This window comes from Tasmannia lanceolata, unplaced genomic scaffold (assembly GCF_043159265.1).
Source record: "Tasmannia lanceolata isolate RefF3 unplaced genomic scaffold, GAP_Taslan_0.1 ptg000003l, whole genome shotgun sequence".
Classification (NCBI taxonomy): Eukaryota; Viridiplantae; Streptophyta; class Magnoliopsida; order Canellales; family Winteraceae; genus Tasmannia; species Tasmannia lanceolata.
This window is the reverse complement of record NW_027518680.1, coordinates 50,096,653-50,119,283: the sequence shown is the minus strand read 5'-3', so window position 1 is coordinate 50,119,283 and position 22,631 is coordinate 50,096,653.

Sequence of the window (22,631 nt, the reverse complement as noted above, 5' to 3'; positions counted from 1 at the left end):
TAAGTGCAAGACGTCCCTTAGACTAATAAAGGTTAACCTACATCCTAGGTAACTAGGTTTGTCCTAGGGGAAAAGTGAGGTGACTAGTGTAACTAGATCTATGGCACGGTTGGTATCCATAGCAAACGCCCGTGATGAGGCTGGACTCCTAACTCTAGGACTCCCTAAAACTTAGGACACAACATGACACAAGTGTTCCTAAATGGGACTCTAATGGTTCCTACGATGGAAACCGCAATCCAACGGTTCCGAAAGACATGCAGTGAGTTAGTTCAATTTGTTGAATTTGATGATTTTCGATTTCTGAAGATTTTCGATTCCTAAACATCTAAGAAATACCAAAGGCTCTACGGTTCGCAAGTTTCAGCCTCAAATCACAACCATGGAAGGGAATCGTGCTCTCAACCCTTGTATAATTTAGCACGTAAATTATAGTATCTTATTGCCTGGCATATTTCTCAGGATTTTCGTGGACAGTGGACCTCGGAGCCAATATAATACTATAATTTACGCACTCCAATTATGCAGGATTAATCGCAATTAGTATACGATTACGGTTGCAATCTCGGCAGTTAAATTGTCATAGAATAGCCAATTTACAAAGGCAATCTATGAACCCTAAGGTTTCTGTTTCCAAAAAGTTAGGGATTGCATTTATGATGAAAACTTAAGGTTTTTTGGAGATTTTTACCGACTTTTGTATTGATTTGCTATTAAATTGTGATTTAATATCATTAAGACCAGATTGCTAGGAATACACAGTAACCCTAAGCAATCGAATTCCAACTAAGTTGAAACTTTTCTACTAACAAGATATGGATGATTTTCGCTTACTGGAAAATTTTTATGAATTATCATTAAGATTTGATATCAATTCCCGATTTTTCAAAATCCAAATCAGATTATAGATTAACACAGCAACCTATATCATATCACCTTTATATTACTGTAAAATTTTACAGAATAAAGATATAAATGATTAAAGCTTACTAAAAAATTTGCATGAATTATCATTAAGATTAGATATCAATGTCCGATTTTTCAAAATTCAAATTAGATTATAGATTAACACAGTAACCTATAGCATATCAATTTCAAATCAACTTAAACTCTTACGGTATAAAGATAATCATGAAATTAGACTACTGTATGACTTTCATGGATTTTTATGATGATTTGATGCCCATTTAAATTCACACAAAAATCAGATGAAACCAAAGAATTACTTAAAAAGCAAACCTAATGGTATCCTAAAATCAAATGAAAAATTACAGTAGATATATAATATATTATAGAATTTATTATCAAAATTTTAAAACTTAAAACTTAAATCTCCTCCATAAAATTGATTTTTAAATATAAGAGATCAATTTGTTTCCTAGGCGTTAAAACCCGTTTATTAAAATAAATTGTAAAACTTTATCAAATCTTTGTAAAATTAATTGAAAATATTTCTCTAACATTCCAGTAACCAAATTTACTGGTTTGTAAAGAAAAATTTTAAAAATATATTAATTTAATAAGAAAAAGAATTATGGCACGTAAAACGGGGAAGCGATTAGAAAACCGTAAAAACCATATTTGTTTTAAAATATTTTTCAACGGAAACTTCCATTTATTATTAGGCTTTAATTCTGAAAAGTTTCATCAATTTTTAAAATGATTTGGTATTTATTAAAAATAGTCAAAATTTAAAATAATTAATAATCCAATTAAATAAACTCCAAAAAATATGAAAATTTTTGGGTGATCTAAAAACCTTGTAAAACTACTGGAGACAAACTTTCACTAAATTTAGACATGATTTGATATACTTTTGGCTCCATTCAGCAAGAAATAATCCTTTTCGGGGTTATTCTTTGAAAAATAGAATGAAAAATAAAAACGGCTGAACTGCGGTTGAAAATTAAGTTTCTAGTAGTTTTGCATTTTATATAAAACCCAGAAAATATCATTTTTTAAAAATAATCATGTTTTCAAACACTTGCTTTGATAATCTAATTTAAATCCATATTAAATAAAAACAAAAGAAAATCATTTTTAAATTGAGAAAAATTAATTTTTGGATCAAATTTTGGATTTTGAAAACTCATAATCTATATTATAACATACTGCAATTTCAACGAAAAACTCGTTGATTTGATCCATCAAAATTAAAACCCTAGCATGCTTTTTCTACTTCACAAAAATGAGGAATCCTTACCATTGAACGCGATCCTTGTCTCTAGGGTTGGTGATCCAAGATATACGCTTTGTCCAACCCTTTTATAAGCTAAAAAAAGGTAGAAAGAACACTCAAATAATTCTTGATTGTGTGATGCCTTGGAGAAGAAGAAGGAATTCAAGAATTCTTTTTGTGAAGAACACTTGAGAGAGATCACACTTAAAGAGAGAAAAAAAAATTTCTTTTTTTTCGGGAGGAGAGAGAAAAAGGACGAATTTGGATTTTTTCCCATCCTTTCTAGCATTGTTTGCTTTGATTTTTATACAAAAAACTAGGGTTAAGAGAGAAATAGTAATTTCCAATGTGAGAACTCCCTTTTTGGCTTGTTTCCAATTTTTCCCTCTTGCTTTCTTTCTTTCTTATTTCCAAATTGGATTTGATTCCAATCTTAATTTCTTGTCAATCAAGACATGCTATTCTCATTTCAAATTACTTCTTTGGAAGAAAACTTTTTTAAGCAATCATTCCTGCTAATTAATTGGGGATACTTGAAAAAGTATGTTAAAGATGACAGCGACAGAAGAGAGCGTGGAGGGAGAAGCCAACAGGGCCAAAGCCCCCTACGCCTCAGGCCACCGTCTCCGGTACGGAACAAATCTCTTCCCCCGGTCAGCCCACGGCCCGAAGCGCGCCGATCCCAGCCCAACGGGCTCATAAACACCATTATGGGAGGATCGGCCGCCGGAGGCACGTCATCAAGCGCTCGAAAGGCCTATGCGCACAGAGTAAATGCCGTGCACACAGGCAACAAAAAGATGAAGACAGAGAATGAGATCTCCTTCTCAAATGCAGATCTTGACAACTTGATATAGCCCCACAACGACGCCCTGGTGTAGACACCCCCATTTTGATCCGCCTTAGTCAACAAAGAAGTTAGTATTTTTTTATCGGTTTTCCAGTGTTTTCTATTTCCGTGTCCGTCTCTTATATTTTCTCAATCTTTTCAATCATTTCTGTCGTGTTTCACATTTTCCCGCTAAATGTTGAGAAAGGTTATTCGCAAGAATCAGAGCAAAGGGGGAATTTGGACCCATTCGGTGGGCCCGCATTGAACATTTGTTTAGATTTAGATCAAACAGGGGGCCCGCATATTGTTTTAATGAAAAATGAGTTTTGAGCCTACTTCGATCTAATGCATAAAGATGTCCATCAAGGGAGCGGTCAAGATCTCAGAGAAGTCATTTTAACAACCAGTTTTTGTGGCGACCATCAAGTTGAGCTATTCAGATAACCCTTGAAAATGATTTAAGGAGCACATCGAATTTATATTGAGGTCCATTAATTGAGTGGCTCGGATCATCCCATGAGAAATGATTTGAGGGCCCAACCCATTTGCATTGCAGCCCACTAATTGGGCGGATTGGATCATCTAATGGCTGATTTGTGGGGTATGACCATCCATGTTGTGACCCATCAATTAGGTAGTTCGGATCATCTTATGGAGATAATTTCAAGCGTGCAACTCATTTACGTTGCGGCCAAATCAAATGGACGGTTTGGATTATCTTATGAAAATGATTAGGTGGGCATGACCATCGGTTGGATGGTCTGAATCATCCCAAAGAGGTGATTTTGGGCCAACTAACTTATGATATGACCCACCTAAAACCAAGTTGAATTGGTCTCTTAAAATCTTGATCGTCCACCTACTTTTTGGCAATTCTTCTTCATTGTTAGCATCCTTAACTATTAAAGAGAGTTTCTATTTATGATAGACGTGTGAATATCCTTATTTATGGCGTGGAATCCAATGCATGGGAATTGGCTTTCTACCTTACTATAATGAGAAAAAAGGAATGGCCAATATGAAATGGAAATTTGCCATAATGGGATGTTTATGCCGTGTGATAAACTTAAACTTGGGCAATAACCTAAAAAAAAAAAAGGGGTGAAGTTTCTGTTAAAAGAAGCTTTCTATTATGAAGAATAGAAGCTGGATATGTAATAAAAAGAAAGAAAAAGGATCTCCAAAAGGACCAGCTCGAAAAAAAGAAAAAAAGAAAAAAAAGCAATAGAGAGTCGTCTTTCTCAATTCCTTCTCATCCCACACAGCACTCTGTGTCTCTCCCTATCTCTCACAGATCTCACATCCTCTTCTAGAGAGCAGCAGGTTAGAATTTGATTTTTCAAAAAACCAAGAAAAACAGAGTACTCTCTCTTTCTCTCAAAGACTCTTCTACGTTCTGTCTCCCTCTCTCTCTGTTTCACACTCTCCACAGTTTTTCTTCTCTCTCACCCATCACTCTGTTTTTTTACTCTCACACGCTTAATCTTTAGATCTCTGTCTCAATCTCAATCTCTCATTCTCGAACTCTCTGTGTCTCTTTCAATCTCAATATCTCACTCTCGAACTCACTCTTTCATTCTCTCTGTTTATCTCTCTTGATCTCTTTCGGTCTCTCTATCTCACTATATCATTCTCTCTGTCACTTCTCCCTCTCACTCACACTCTCCGTTCTCTAACTCTCACTCTCATTCCATATCTCACTCATCTCTCTCTCCTTTTCTCTCTCTCTCTCTCTCTCTCTCTTTATCTCTCTCTCCATCTCTCTCTCCCCATCCACAGTGAGAAAAATACAGTAAAAAAAATAATAATAAAAAAAAAGAAAGAAAGAGAAGAAAGGGCATCGGATCGAGCGTGGGCAAAATTTTTTCGGACTCTTCGGCTTTTGGATTCGGCGAGGATCTCCATCACAGGTAGGTGCACTATTCTCAGATTTTTCCAGGATTATTTGGTATTTTTTTATATATTTTTGCATGATTTTAACATTTAATTGAATTTAATTCAATATTATATGTGTGTGTTCAAAATCATGATCTACATGAGTGTTTCAATTCCGATTTATCTCGAAATATAATATACTGATCTATTTAAATAGATTAAAATAACCATCGGATCGGATCGGACATTGGATCAAAGGATTTTGAAAATTTGAGTGAAGAATGGAATTTCATTTAAAATAATGACTGAGAAATTTTGAAATTGGAAAAAATAGCTATCTCAGGATGATCTATTTTTGGAATTTTAAAATTTTCTTATGTTCATCATATCGGAACAAGGTTAAAGAACAAGTTAGGAGTCCAGCCTCATCCCGGGCGTTTGCTATGGATAGCAACCGTGCCATAGATCTAGTTACACTAGTCAACCAATCTTTCCCTAGGACAAGCCTAGTTACCTAGGATGTAGGTTAACCTGCATTAGTCTATGGGACAACTTGCACTTAGATAGAATCATATAGCATCTTAGATGAAATCCTAGGATAATAAAAATCTTTAACTTGAATTAAATAACTTATCTTAAAACTGTTGAAACTGTCAATCCAGTCTAGATCGGTGTCTTAGATGAGTTAGGCATAAGTAGCTTAGCTTAGGTGCACCGAACTACGTCGACTCTGATCCCAGTGAGGCTTGGGTACGTAGGCAGGTTGGATGCTTGATGGCATACCAATCACGAGTCGGCTCTACAACAAATTGTGGGGTTTTGTATATTAATTTTCTTGTAAATTCTTAATTAAATCACTTAGGACTTTCCATGAAATTAGAATTTTAGGAGAATATTTACTTAGATTGAATTCAAACAAATTAAGAAATCAAGATACACATTTAGGATCTACATTGAAATTAGATCATAGGATGCATGTCACATAGTTAGCACACTAACATAGAGTTAAATGAGTCATTTAAAAGAAATTCAAAAGAGTTAACTTTTGGAATTGAAGACCGATTATCGGGCAGGAATGGTGCTTGTGGTGGATAACTCCCCATACCTTCCATTCTTGTAACCAGGTAACGAGTCTAGATTTCTGGTTAATTATGGGTCCTAGATTCCACATCTAGGTGGCGACTCTGTCACTCTCTTTTGTGTGGAATTCGGATTACCTTAGTGATCCCAACTTCACATAAAGACGAATTAAAATCAATAATAAAAGAGCACACGCTAATCGCGTGGGTAAGAGAGACCAAGAGAGAGCGTGGAGGTTCGCGCCCCACCCCTCTCGCGGAATCGGGTCCCACAGTTTGGCGACTCTGCTGGGGACCACCTAACTTCATCAAAACTTCAAAGGATAACTCATTTGAATTTAATTTAACTGGCTCATAAAAACTCTATCTCTTATATATTTGTTAGATTAGTTTGTCTTGTTTTATTTTCTCATCACATCATACTCAAACTTAATCTAACAAAACCTGAAGGCATCATAGATTGCGTAAACTTATTGCACACACTTACATCACTTACATCTAAACCCTTGCATCTCACATGCACACACATCCTATTTTAGGAATCCAGAGTGTTATCTAGCATGGTTGACTAGGATTTCATCACCTGGTGCCTCTGTGCTAGAGAAGCATTCAACTCTTAGCCTAGTACCTTTATGGTGCGTAAACGGATTTCTTGTTCACGTACTGATACGCCGGACACTGGTACAGTATATGGAACATGGATTCGCGCTAAGGGAACTCTTGGCCTTACCCCTAGATTAACCCACACATGCATGTAGTATACGAGCACACGTGCATCACGTGTGTGAGCCTAGTTTAGGATATCCTGCCCATTTGTGTCTGGATTAGGCCGTAGTCCATCTTTCAATGGTTACGATCGGTGCTTAGGTACACAAACAAAGTCCTGAGTCGAGATCCTCTCTCCACTCCGCTAGATTAGGGTTAGGGTTTGATGCCTTCAGGTAACCCTGGTCAAAATGTAAAAAGATTAAAAAACTTTTCCTTTGGGGTTAGGATATAAATCCCATCATTTCCGAAGATCTTATAGGATTAGTCATTCATGATCTATCCGTTAAAAGCAATCTTATGCTATCTCATCTCATCTTTTGATTGTACGCCTTTCAATCTTCTATCATGTGATTCGATCATGTATTCATACTTTCTTTTACTGGCAGGAACTTATCCCAATCTCGTGTTCATATAACCCTGATCATTCTTGTATTCTTTCTCTTGGCTTACAGGCACCATGTCCACTCGTACAATTCTTGATTGGATCCGTGGTACATTAAGGGAATCTCACATCTATGCCATAAGTGAGCAAGAGAAAAATCTTTTCGGCTACGTGGCAACCATTAAGCTCAATTGGGGATTACTCTATGCCGCATCAGAGTGTTGGGATCCCGATCATCATGTCTTCCGTTTTGGCAACCAAGAAATGTGTCCCACCTTTGAAGAATGGTGTGCCTTATTGGAATATCTAGTGGATGGCCCTCTAGTGAAGCCATCCTATGTTCCAGATTATCGTCCTTTGTTCCTTCGCTTAACGAATAGTCCAGATGAATCCATGAACTCTTTCATGAAAGGCCAAGAGGTGTCCATGCAACAACTGATTGACATTTACCCTCCTATTGGACACATTGGTGCTCTTGATATTCAAAAAGCCCGACGTCGCGCTTTGAGATTCTGCTCCTTCGCCAGGTTCCTCACTGTCCAGCCTTCTCGATTTGCGTCAGCTGTTCTTTTGGACCTCGTGGATCAAATGGATCGGGGCGCCAATCCAATTCCTACTATACTTGCAGAAACCTTCAATGGATTGGATGATATGGCTCGCCTTCGTGCCAGCTCAGGTCCAGGCTCTTATGTTCGCTCTTACGTTGGGTCTTTCTCAGGATGTCCTGCATTACTCCAGGTGTGGTTGTGCCACAAGCTAAAAATTGCAGCTCCTGTCCATTTCGATCATACGTTATACACCTTCAGTGAATGGCGTCATGATGTTTCTTTCGATCATAAAAGTGATTGGGTTGAATGGTTAAATTCTCGCCAACAAGATCAGATTTATTGGCAAATTCTTGGAATCCAAGAAGCTGTCTTCAACACCGGAGAAGCTAACTACGTTCGCCTTCTTGGTCTCAAAAAGACTTCCTTTTATGTTCCTGCCAGGATCCTGCGTCAGTATGGAAGGAAACAATCTATTGTGCCTCCCCTTCGTCATTTTTATCCGCCTGAGGATCTCAAGCCCAAGATTGTCAAAGCCGTTTCGTCTGCTTGGGATGTCAGAATCATCAAACCTTTAAAAGAGTCAGCTGAGGAAGATTGTTGTTCGAAGAAGAAGTCTAAAAAGAATGCTTAGTTTCATGTTTAATCTTATCCGTTTATCTTTGAAAGAATGAACCCTGTACTGAAGCTTTAATGATTGATCAATAAAGTTCATCTTTCTCTCTCATTATCTTGGTCTATGCGTGCATCATTGTCTACTTCTTTCTGATTTTAAAATATGCCCTTCAAATATTTCAGGGTAGTAAACACCATAGCTAACCCCACTACTCCTTGGGTTCGGATCTCTTCACGATTGGAGAGGAATTCTGTCTCTCCGCCACCTTCTCTGAGAACCCCATCATCTCCTTCTTTCTCATCCTCATCCTCGCCATGGCAGACAGCCAAGACAGTCTTCCACTCGCTGCTATTACCGATACTCTCACCTTGATTCTCCAGCAACTTCAAGAGCTCAAAGAAGAGAACCGAGTTATCAAGGCTCAGCTTTCTGAGAAGTTGGGGCCGTCGTTGTCCAAAGATAAAGGGCCTATGCATCATACAGCTACTTCAGCCACACCTGCCCAGCTAGTATTCATCCCTATCCCTGCTAAAATCGAAGAAGATTTGGAAAAAGAGCAGTACAGCGAGGATCGCAGTAAGCTGTCTCAGTCCGTGGTTGATAAGACAATTATGGAGAAATTAGAAAGTCTTACCAGGAAAGTTCAAGACATCCAGTCTCAAGACCAGGGTGGTTTCAACCCAAGTGATCTTACATTGTTTCCCGAAATCCGTCTCCCTGCTAATTTTCAAATGCCAGATTTCGACAAATATGACGGTGTGGGTTGTCCGGTCACACACTTGCAAATGTTCACTATCATGTGCCAGCCTCAAGGTCTATCTGCCGAACAAATGGCTCAGTTGTTCCCGGTTTCTCTAACCAAGGTTGCTAGAAGGTGGTTCATGCTCTTAGACAAGACTCGCTATAGGACATGGAAGGATATCGGTGAACAGTTCATCAGACAATTCAAATATGATGATGAGACGGAAATCACCAGAAAGGATTTAGAGAGAACCAAGCAAGACTCGAGGGAATCTTTTCTAATTTTTGTGAAAAGATGGAGAAGACTAGCAGCTCAGATGATGGAGCGCCCTTCTGAGGAAGAGCAGGTTCAAATAATTATGAAAAATATTTTCCCCCAACTCCAGTATCACATGTCATTGCAATATTATCCAGACTTCAAGCACTTCATTGTGGCAGGCACCCAGATAGAGGAGGCTATGGCTCAAGGTGTATTCAACCGTAGCAACCCGAACCCCAGAGATTTCAAAAGGTCCCCTCCAGCCCAAGTAAGTAGTATTTCTCGTTCCAATGCTCAGACCTCTAAGTCCCAGGAACCTCTAGTGATGGACTATGCCCAACCCGCGACCGCACCTCGGCAACGAACCCAGGTAGAATTTACCCCTCTTTCTATTCCATCTTCAGAGGTACTTAAGCAGTGTCTTGCCTCAGGTCGCATAACCCTACCTGCCATCCGGCCTCCTCCCAATCCTCTACCTGCAAATTGGCGAGCTGACCTACACTGTGAGTATCACAGGGGTCCTGGTCATCTTGCTGACAACTGCATTGCCTTGAAATTTAGAATCCAGAAACTCGTCGACGAGAAAGTAATTGCATTCCAGCCAAGACCCAATGTCACCCAAAACCCGCGACCTGGTCATGCTAACCCTCCTGCTGCCGTTAATGCCATAACCATAGGAGATTCTGAGTTTGACCCTCTCACCTTCATATGTGCCTTAGAACCCATTTCTGAACCCCAAATCATCTTCTGTGATGAGTCATACCTAAGAGAGTCTGTACCTCCCTTGGTGATCACCTATGAGCTGCAAGTTCCTCAAGTTATTACTTATGATGAGCCAGAATTGGATGAAGTTAGACATGTTACAAGGGGCGGAAGAATTTTCAAACCTGCTGAATTGAGAGTCAAAAATCCAGGGGCATTGGCTCGAGGAGAAGAGCCGCAATATGTGAAAGACTCAGATGATGAAGTTGTGCAGCAGTTGAAGAAAACTCAGGCCGTTATATCTGTTTGGGGATTGTTGATAGCATCAAAGAAACACAGAGAAGCCGTGCTAAAAGAATTGAATACCACGCAGGTGTCCTCAGAGATATCTCCAGAGCAACTGGCTGAAGTTGTCGCTCTGACCCAGGCCACCAGAGTCATTAGTTTCTCAGATCAGGAGCTACCTCCTCAAGATCGGAATCATGCTAGAGCTCTTCATGTCACTATTGTCTATAAAGGCAAGAAAGTGCCGTCTGTGTTAGTAGATAACGGATCTGCGTTGAATGTATGTCCGTTGAGAACCGCCATTACGTTGGGTTTCGGTCCCACTGATTTTGCCGAATCAACCCTTGGAATCCTCGCATATGAGAACACCCGCAGAAATGTAGTCGGGATCCTTACCACCAGGATTGTTGTAGGCGGTCAAGAATTTGAGGTTGAATTTCAGGTCATTGATATCAAGGCCTCGTTTAATATGCTTCTGGGACGTCCCTGGTTGCATAAAGAAGGCGCTGTCGCTTCAACCCTTCATCAAAAATTAAAGTTCATCAAAGATGGAAAGTTGATCACTGTCAGAGGTGACGAAGAGCCAGAAATAGGACAAATAACAGGAGAAACTCTGATCCTTCCAATTGCAGAAGCAGAAGATTATAACTTGAATGGTTTTGCATTCGACGTTGCTGCTATTTCCTATGAAGAGGCCTCTCGAGAGGAGTTGTGTTTACCTTTTGCCATTAGTCCTGTGGTTGCCAAGATGATGAGAAAAATGAATTACTTTCCTGGTATGAATTTGGGCTGTGATCCAAGCAAGGCATCTCACTGGCGCCCAATCAAAGCAAACCATGGAATTTTCGGTCTTGGATATGTACCTACTGAGGAGGAGGAAGAAGCCATGGAAGAATTGTTGAAATTGAAGGAAGAAATCCGTCGCACCGGAAGGGTACTCCCAATGGCTCCATATTCCTTATCGATGAATGGTCACTTTATCAAAGAAGGCGAGACTTCTCCATACTATGGGTTCTCCGAACCATGGTATGACTCGGTGACAGGAATCATGATACCTGGTTTTGAAATATTCAGTGGCCTTGCTCTCCCAGAAACAGAACCGCCGGTATATTATGTTGAGAAAACTATTGAGGACTGGTTAGTCTACCATGAGCCAGATATGTTGGGGTCCTTGTTTGAAGAAGATGTGCCTGATGTTGCTTGGCAGGAGTTGCCAGTTTTAGACCATTCTGAAGAGCATGAAGAAACAGACTGTGAAGATGTGCTAATAGCGGTTATTCAGAGCAATGATACTTTTACTGAACCTCAGAGTCAAATTGCACCTGCAACAGAAAACCTTTCAAACTGGAGTTCTGATGCTTTTCCTACTTATTTTATTGCTAAGTCGAGTCCAGTCAAGTCGATTAAATCCGTGTCAGTGCCTAGTCCAAGCGAGTCATTTTCTGATTTTATTTATAATGTGAATCCTGAGCCTGTTCAGGATGAGTCCAATGATAATGATGTAATTTCTTTCCAGTCAATGAAATCTGATTCTCAGTATGTCTCTGTGTTTGCTTCTGACTTTAATAGTGATAACACTCCCTCCTCAGACGAGAAAGAAGGGATCGACGAAACTCCCCTTGAATTGCAGCATATGCTCAAACAAGAGGAGGTACGCCGAGCCCAGCCTCTTAAAGATGAAGTCGAAATTATAAACATCGGAACAGAAGATTAATACAGGAAATACGAATTGGAAATACTCTATCTCCTGAAGAGCGTGATGAATTAATAAACCTACTTAAGGAATATAAAGAAGTTTTTGCCTGGTCCTACAAAGATATGCCCGGGTTGAGTGAAGACATTGTTCAGCAAAAGCTACCTTTGTTACCAGGAATTAAACCTAAAAAGCAGAAGCTAAGGAGAATGAAGCCCGAGTGGGTCTTGAAAGTAGAGGAAGAGGTTACTAAGCAGTTGAATGCTGAGTTTCTGCAAGTAGTGGAATATCCAGAATGGCTCGCAAACATACTACCTGTACCAAAGAAAGATGGAAAGGTGAGAATGTGTGTAGATTTCATGGATTTGAACAAGGCAAGTCCAAAAGATGATTTTCCCCTACCGCATATCGATATCCTGGTAGACAATACGGCAGAGCATGAATTACTATCTTTCATGGATGGTTTCTCGGGCTACAATCAAATTAAGATGGCACCCGAGGACATGGCTAAGACCTCGTTCATTACACAATGGGGGACCTATGGCTATCGGGTAATGCCATTTGGTCTCAAGAATGCCGGTGCGACATACCAAAGAGCAGCTACAGCCTTACTCCATGACATGATACATAGAGAAGTCGAAGTTTACGTCGATGATATGATTGTAAAAGCCAAGGAAAGAAGAGATCATATCCCGAACCTTAAGAAGTTCTTTGAAAGAATACTCAAATACCAACTTCGCTTGAATCCTAGCAAGTGTGTATTCGGGGTTACCTCTGGTAAGTTGCTAGGATTCATGGTGAGCCAAAGGGGCATAGAGGTAGATCCTCAGAAGATTAAGGCTATCCAAGAGATGCCGCCACCTAAAACTGAGAAGGAAATTCGGGGATTCCTAGGAAGGATACAGTTCCTAATGCGATTCATCGCTCATCTGACATCAACTTGTGAACCTATCTTTAAGCTCCTAAAGAAAAATACTTCCAAAGAATTGACGAAGGAATGTCAATAGGCCTTTGAGAAGATAAAACAAAGTTTGGCTGAACCACCGATAGTAGCACCAGTAATACCGAGACATCCATTGCTTCTTTACCTGTCAGTAACAGAAACCACCATGGGTTGTATGTTAGCACAGCAAGATCCAGAAACCAAGCATGAAAAGGCTGTATATTATCTTAGTAAGATGATGTTGGAGTATGAACAGAAGTACACTATCCTAGAAAAAACCTGCTTAGCCTTGGTTTGGGCAACTCAGCGACTCAGGCATTACCTTTTATCGCATAAGGTCCTGCTGTTGTCAAGAATGGATCCTCTGAAGTATCTCTTTGAAAAACCAGCCCTGACAGGCAGGACTGCCAGATGGCTATTGTTGTTATCTGAGCTTGACATCAGCCATGTAACCTAGAAATCAGTAAAGGGCCGAGCCATTGTTGAACAATTGGCAGAAACACCCCGAGAAGAAAGTCAGCCTTTCAAACCAATGTTCCTTGATGAAGAGATCATGATGGTAGAAGATGAATATCCAGAAATTGGTTGGACCCTCTATTTTGTTGGTGCAGCAAACCAAACAGGGCAAGGAGTAGGGGCATTACTTGTGTCACCCCGAAATGAGCATGTTCCCCTTGCCATTAAGTTACAATTTAATTGCACTTATAATATGGCAGAGTATGAAGCATACATTGTTGGGCTTGAGGCCGCATTGGCCTTAGGCATAGAGAATCTTGACGTATATGGAGATTCAAAGTTAATCATTTGCCAAACTCAAGGAGAATGGAGAACCAAAGAAGAAAAGCTACAGCCATATCATGAATACTTGGATGTTCTTGCTCAACAATTCCGGTGCATCACTTTCAGTTATTTACCAAGGTTGAAGAATAGATTCGCCGATGCCTTAGCAACATTAGCTTCTATGATTGACGTACCTCACAATATGAAGATGAGGCCCATTACCGTTCAGGAACAATGGGCTCCTGCATATGTTGATGCTATAGAAATAGCTGCAAGATGTCCTGATGGTAAGCCATGGTACACGGACATAAAGAACTACATCTCAGGCCAGGGGCATCCCAATGAGGCGTCGAGTAAAGAAATAAGGACTTTGCAGAGATTGGCAGCTAATTTTGACATTTGTGGAGGGGAGTTGTATCGACGGTCTTTCGATGGAATTCAACTCTTATGTGTCACTGAAGATCAGGCAGAAGAAATTCTCGCAGATATTCATGAAGGGGTGTGTGGACCTCATATGAATGGAAAAATGTTGGCAAAGAAGATCCTACGTCTGGGGTACTATTGGCCAACATTGGAAGCAGATTGTCACACATTTGTGAAGAAATGCTATAAATGTCAGATACATGCGAATCTCATCCATGTACCACCCACCGAATTGCATTCTCTTACCTCTCCTTGGCCATTTTCGGTATGGGGAATTGACATTATTGGCAAGATTTCTCCTAGGTCATCTAATGGTCACGAGTACATACTCGTTGCAATTGATTGCTTCACCAAGTGGGTTGAGGCCGCTTTATACGCAAAGCTTACATCCGCATCAGTTGCTAAATTCATACGCTCCAACATCATATTCAGATATGGAATTCCCCATGAACTTATCTCAGATAACGGATCTCATTTCAAGAAGGAAGTAATCACTCTTTGCCAAGAGTTCAAGATTAAGCACCATAAATCCTCACCTTATCGGCCGCAGACAAATGGAGCGGTAGAAGCTGCAAACAAAAATGTCAAGACTATCATTAGCAAAATGTCAGAAACTTATAAGGATTGGTGGAATAAGTTACCGTACGCCTTGTGGGCTTACCGAACATCAATTAGAACTTCAACTGGAGCAACCCCTTACTCTCTTGTTTATGGGATGGAAGCAGTGCTACCTGTTGAGATCCGTGTACCTTCGCTTCGAGTATTGACTGAGGTTAAGTTGCCAGAAAATGAATGGGCAGATGCCAGATATAAAGAGTTGAACATGCTAGATGAGAAGAGGTTAAAAGCGCTTTACCATGTGCAGGGTTACCAGCGCAGAATAGCCCGGGCTTTTAATAAAAAGGTTAAGGTCAGAGATTTAGAAGAAGGCAATCTTGTTCTGAAAGAGAATCGAGCACCAGTGTTTGACCCAAGGGGCAAGTTCAAACCAAATTGGTCAAGACCATACATTGTGGACCAAATCTTACCCGGAAAAGCCGTCAAGCTCCGCAATTTAAATGGAGAAATATTACCGGAACCAACAAATCTTGATCAACTCAAGAGGTTCTATGCTTGAATACCAGAAGGCCGTCTTTTGGCCGAATAAATCCCAAATTCATAACCTAAAATTAAAAAATATATAACATTTTGCAAACCCTTTTGAGCCTAAATAAAATTTTCCTTCAAAACCCAATATACTAGGGGCATCCGCCCTGAACTACGCATGACCTGATCCCTACACTGGGGTACGTAGGCAGCTCGGTCAAACCGAGTTCGGTTGTTTCAAAAGAAGAAAATTAATCATTCCAAAAAAGAAGTTAAAAAAAAAATCCATGCAAAAAGAAAAGAAAAATTAAAATACCTTCGAACTAGGGGCATTCGCCCTGAACTACGCATGACCTGATTCCTACACTGGGATACGTAGGCAACCTGGTTCGGTCGAAATTCTTGCTAAACCTTAAGCCATTCTTTGAAAAGCCCTACCTCACCTATAAAGTCTTTTTTGGTGTTCAAGTAAAAAAAAAAAACAAAAAAGAGAAGAAAAATGGAAAAAGAGAAAAAAAAGAAAAAAAAAGAAATGAAGCTTGAAGATCCGCTAGATTGACAACCTGAAAAGGCGATCTACTCAAAATTTAGGATCATTCCCCTGCTAAGTTGAAAACCTAAAAGGGCGGCTTAGGCAAAAGTTAAGGGGATGGCCTGCTGAGTCGAAAACCTGGAAAGGCGATTCAGGCAAAAGTTAAGGCCGAGCGGTCCGCCAAGTTGAAAATCCAAAAAGGAAGACTTGGTCGTGGTAAGATTGGGTTCACGCCAGAAGAATTATATCGATCTCTGAACTTGCGGTAGGTCAGGCAAAGCTAATAACAATAATTCCTGAAACTAGGGGCATTAATTTCTAGCAATCGGAAAGTTGATAGAAAGATATATGAAGTATCACTGTCTTAAAAATAAGTGAAAATGTTTATCAATGAAGAAACATTCTTTAAAAGAGGCTAGCCTAATCCAAAAAGAAAATACTGATAAGTAAGAAGCATCACGAGATTACTGGAGTAATCTTTCTTATTTTGTCCTTTTTATTACAAATGTCTGTGATTCTATTTTTAGGAAATTTTTTTTACGAATTCTATTTTAAGAATTGTTGTAGGGTGCAATCACTCTGAAGGCAGGTTCATTAACAGGTTCTGAGAAACTTGGAAAAGGCGAGACTGCCATGAATGGCGAAAAATCTTTGAAGACTGATCTCTGGTCAATGAATAGAAGAAGGTTAGAATGCCTCAAACTGGGGCAAGTTGCTAATGAAGTGGCATCCCAAATTCGTGCCTTGAAAAATCCTTTACTATATGGTGTAATTAAATCCTTTACCTCTAAGGTTGTTAATTGGAGATTTTGATTTCCTTTTTTCTGATAATCTTTGTCAAAACTCAAACTATCATATTTCTCTGAGTCCATTTGAAAATGGTATTTTCTCTTTGGACATCATACGAATATGATGTCTCTTTTCCTTGGAATTCGTATAAATACGATATTCCATTATCTCTGAGTTATCTTTGAGCATCATATGAATATGGTGTCTCATTTTCTTGAAATCCGTATAAGTACGTTGTTTCATTCTGCCTGAATCCATTTTAAAATGGTCTCTTCTCTTTGAACATCATGCAAATATGATGTCTCATTTCCTTGGAATCCGTATAAATACGTTATTCCATTTTCTTCAAACCATTCGAAAATGGTCTCTTATTCTCTTTTGAGCATCATACAAATGTGATGTCTCATTTCCTTGGAATCCGTATAAATACGGTATTCCATTCTCCCTTCGAATCATTCGAAAATGGTCTCTTGTTCTCTTTGAGCATCATATAAATGTGATGACTCATTTCCTTGAACTCCGTATAAATACGGTATTTCATGCTCTTCGAGTCCATACAATTATGGTTTTCTCTTCTCTTTAAACATCGTATAAATGTGATGTCTCATTTCCTTGGAATCCGTATAGATACGGTATTTCATTATCTCAGAGTCCATTTTGAAAATAGTCTCTTCTATTTCAACATCATATAAATGTGATGTCTCATTTCTTGGAATTCGTATAAATATGTTGATTCATCCTCTCCAGGCCCATTCGAAAATGGTCTCTTACTCTCTTGAGAGTCGTATAAATACGGTATCTCATCCTTTTTCAGTCTATTCAACAATAGTCACTTATTCCTCTTTGGGATCCATACAAATATGGTTGCTCATTCTTTGGGAAACCGTACAAAGATGGTGTCTCATTCTGATATCTCATTCCTTGTGGGCCTGTACAACTACGGTGTCTCATTCTTATCAAGTCCGTACAGCTACAGTCTCTTAGCCCTTCAAACCCGTACAAATACGAGGTCTCATTCTTTTTGAATCCATTCAAAATGTTATCCCATGTCTTTGAACCCATACAAATATGGTATCACATTTTTTTCTGAGCCTATTAAAAAATGATGCTTCGTTTTGTTTAAAAATCTTTCAAAAATCATCCATTCTTCTATATAAGACCATTTGAAAATGGCATCTCATTTTCTCTGAAACCGTTCAAAAACGGTATCCCTTTCCCTCCGAAAATCCGTTTGAAAATGGTATCCCATTCCTTCATTGCACGTTCGAAAACGGCGCCGCATCATAATCATCTTTTGTTCTGGATTGCAAGATTTTTGCACCCAGAGTAAATCCGATTCTCCATTATTCTAAACTGCCAGCTCATGGTGTTTAGGGTAAATGATTCTGATATGTGTTCAAATTCTAGGATTTCATCTAGGGTCTTGCATTATGTTAGGTTGCATTGTGTCTAGGGAGTCTTTTGGCTATCAAAGCTACGCAAAATGGCACTGTCACTTTTGCTTTGGTATTCGATGACTACGTCATCTCTACCAAAGAGGGGCATCTGTAGACACCCCCATTTTGCTCCGCCTTAGTCAACAAAGAAGTTAGTATTTTTTTATCGGTTTTCCAGTGTTTTCTATTTCCATGTCCGTCTCTTATATTTTCTCAATCTTTTCAATCATTTCTGCCGTGTTTCGCATTTTCCCGCTAAATGTTGAGAAAGGTTATTCGCAAGAATCCGAGCAAAGGGGGAATTTGGACCCATTTGGTGGGCCCGCATTGAACACTTGTTTAGATTTGGATCAAACAGGGGCCCGCATATTGTTTTAATGAAAAATGAGTTTTGAGCCTACTTCGATCTAATGCATAAAGATGTCCATCAAGGGAGCGGTCAAGATCTCAGAGAAGTCATTTTAACAACCAGTCTTTGTGGCGACCATCAAGTTGAGCTATTCAGATAACTCTTGAAAACGAATTAAGGAGCACAGCGAATTTATATTGAGGTCCATTAATTGAGTGGCTCGGATCATCCCATGAAAAATGATTTGAGGGCCCAACCCATTTGCATTGTAGCCCACTAATTGGGCGGATTAGATCATCCAATGGCTGATTTGTGGGGTATGACCATCCATGTTGTGACCCATCAATTGGGTAGTTCGGATCATCTTATGGAGATAATTTCAAGGGTGCAACTCATTTACGTTGCGGCCAAATCAAATGGATGGTTTGGATTATCTTATGAAAATGATTAGGTGGGCATGATCATCGGTTGGATGGTCTGAATCATCCCAAAGAGGTGATTTTGGGCGCAACTAACTTATGATATGACCCACCTAAAACCAAGTTGAATTGGTCTCTTAAAATCTTGATCGTCCACCTACTTTTTGGCAATTCTTCTTCATTGTTAGCATCCTTAACTATTAAAGGGAGTTTCTAATTATGATGGACGTGTGAATATCCTTATTTATGGCATGGAATCCAATGCATGGGAATTGGCTTTCTACCTTACTATAATGAGAAAAAAGGAATGGCCAATATGAAATGGAAATTTGCCATAATGTGATGTTTATGCCGTGTGATAAACTTAAACTTGGGCAATAACCTAAAAAAAAAAAAAGAGGTGAAGTTTCTGTTAAAAGAAGCTTTCTATTATGAAGAATAGAAGCTGGATATGTAATATAAAGAAAGAAAAAGGATCTCCAAAAGGACGCTCCCTCAACAGCAGCTCGAAAAAAAAAAAACAATAGAGAGTCGTCTTTCTCAATTCCTTCTCATCCCACACAGCACTCTGTGTCTCTCCCTATCTCTCACAGATCTCACATCCTCTTCTGGAGAGCAGCAGGTTAGAATTTGATTTTTCAAAAAACCAAGAAAAATAGAGTACTCTCTCTTTCTCTCAAAGACTCTTCTACGTTCTGTCTCCCTCTCTCTCTGTTTCACACTCTCCACGGTTTTTCCTCTCTCTCACCCATCACTCTGTTTTTCCTCTCCCTCACACCCATCACTCTGTTTTTTTACTCTCACACGCTTAATCTTTAGATCTCTGTCTCAATCTGAATCTCTCTTTCTCGAACTCTCTGTGTCTGTTTCAATCTCAATATCTCACTCTCGAACTCACTCTTTCATTCTCTCTATTTATCTCTCTTGATCTCTTTCGGTCTCTCTATCTCACTATATCATTCTCTCTGTCACTTCTCCCTCTCACTCACACTCTCCGTTCTCTAACTCTCACTCTCATTCCATATCTCACTCATCTATCTCTCCTTTTCTCTCTCTCTCTCTCTCTCTCTCTCTTTATCTCTCTCCCCATCTTTCTCTTTATCTCTCTCCCCCCATCCACAGTGAGAAAAATACAGTAAAAAAATTAATAATAAAAAAAAAAGAAAGAAAGAGAAGAAAGGGCATCGGATCGAGCGTCGGCGGGATTTTTTTGGACTCTTCGGCTTTTGGATTCGGCGAGGATCTCCATCACAGGTAGGTGCACTATTCTCAGATTTTTCCAGGATTATTTGGTATTTTTTTATATATTTTTGCATGATTTTAACATTTAATTGAATTTAAATCAATATTATATGTGTGTGTTCAAAATCATGATCTACATGAGTGTTTCAATTCCGATTTATCTCGAAATTTAATATACTGATCTATTTAAATAGATTAAAATAACCATTGGATCGGATCGGACATTTGATCAAAGGATTTTGAAAATTTGAGTGAAGAATGGAATTTCATTTAAAATAATGACTGAGAAATTTTGAAATTGGAAAAAATAGCTATCTCAGGATGATCTATTTTTTGGAATTTTAAAATTTTCTTGTATTCATCATATTGGAACAAGGTTAAAGGATATTTTCCAAAGTCGTAATTTTCTCAAAAATCATGTTTTAAAAATAGAAAACTCTTTAAAAACATCTTTTGGACGAAAAAAAATAAAATATATACTAAATAGATTCCCAAATTAATGAAATTTCGTGAGAAAATAATATGGTACTTATACATTCTACCATGAATTTTTTAAAGATTTTTGGATTTTATTTGGTATGTTATTTGAAACTTTCTTTGAAAATAATCAGATTTTGTGAGCTTTTTTACTGAAATAAAATCATAGTTAAAATTCTCAAACTTTTTACAGTAGTCTTATGTTTAATATTTCTTGCTGCTGTAAAATTTTCAATTTATTTGGATCTCGTTTCCTAAGGGATGTAGTGTAAATTAATAATCTGGTCTTAAAATTCAAAAATCCGACATTGATAGTAAATAGTCTCTAAAATTCATAAAAATCTTACATAATGCTATGTTTACTCATATCTTACTACTGTAGAAATTTCAATGAATTTAGATGTCTATTTCTAGTAGTTTCTTTGTTATTTTCACAATCTGGTCTCATTATTGTTAAATCCAAAATAAATAGGAGTTTAATTTAAAAATCTGTGAAACTCTTCCAGTAAGCTACATATATTCCCATCTTGTTACTGTAGAAATTTCAGTTCATTTCGAATTCGTTTGCAATAAGTTCACTTGTAAAATCATTCATGCGGTTTAAAATTGATAAAATCCACTAAAAATTGAAATTAATTAAAAATCATTATGAAAATTTCTAAAGAACCTTAAATTTCTGTCACATTCATTCCTTAATCCATTGAAACAAAAATATTAGGATCCTTAGATTTCCCTGGTAAAATGACCAGTGCATCCATAATCGAATCTCAATTGCAATCGATCTTTGACAATTTGAATATTTAACCATGTTATTGGCTCCGAGGTTTACTGTCCACGGAAATCCTGAGATATGCCAGGCAATAAGGTGCTATAACTTAAGTATTAAATTGCACAAGGAAAGAGCGCACGATTCCCTTCCGTGGATGCTATTCGAGGCCGAAATTTGTGAACCGTAGAACCTTTGGTATTCCTTAAATGTTCAGAAACCAAAAATCCTTGAAATCTGAAATTTATTAACTTCAAGAACTTAAATCGATTTGTCTCGTGTCTTTCGGAACCATTGGATTATGGTTTCCGTCATAAGAACCATTAGAGCCCCATTTAGGAACACTTACATCATGTCGTGTCTTAGGTTTTAGGGAGTCCTAGAGTTAGGAGTCCAGCCTCATCCCGGGCGTTTGCTATGGATAGCAACCGTGCCATAGATCTAGTTACACTAGTCAACCAATCTTTCCCTAGGACAAGCCTAGTTACCTAGGATATAGGTTAACCTGCATTAGTCTATGGGACAACTTGCATTTAGATAGGATCATATAGCATCTTAGATGAAATCCTAGGATAATAAAAATCTTCAACTTGAATTAAATAACTTCTCTTAAAACTGTTGAAACAGTCAATCCAGTCTAGATCGGTGTCTTAGATGAGTTAGGCATAAGTAGCTTAGCTTAGGTGCACCGAACTACGTCGACTCTGATCCCAGTGAGGCTTGGGTACGTAGGCAGGTTGGATGCTTGATGGCATACCAATCACGAGTCGGCTCCACAACAAATTGTAGGGTTTGGTATATTAATTTTCTTGTAAATTCTTAATTAAATCACTTAGGACTTTCCATGAAATTAGAATTTTAGGAGAACATTCACTTAGATTGAATTCAAACAAATTAAGAAATCAAGATACACATTTAGGATCTACATTGAAATTAGATCATAGGATGCATGTCACATAGTTAGCACACTAACATAGAGTTAAATGAGCCATTTAAAAGAAATTCAAAAGAGTTAACTTGTGGAATTGAAGACCGATTATCGGGCAGGAATGGTGCATGTGGTAGATAACTCCCCATACCTTCCATTCTTGTAATCAGGTAACGAGTCTAGATTTCTGGTTAATTATGGGTCCTAGATTCCACATCTAGGTGGCGACTCTGTCACTCTCTTTTTTGTGGAATTCGGATTACCTTAGTGATCCCAAGTTCACAAAAAGACGAATTAAAATCAATAATAAAAGAGCACATGCTAATCGCGTGGGTATGAGAGACCAAGAGAGAGCATGGCGGTTCGCGCCCCACCCCTCTCGCGGGATTGGGTCCCACACCTGGTCATAACTATGCTCATCGCTAACTGGGAATTGAAGAAAATCCTTGTCGATAACGGGAGTTCGGCCGACATACTCTATTACCATGCTTTTAGCTAGATGATG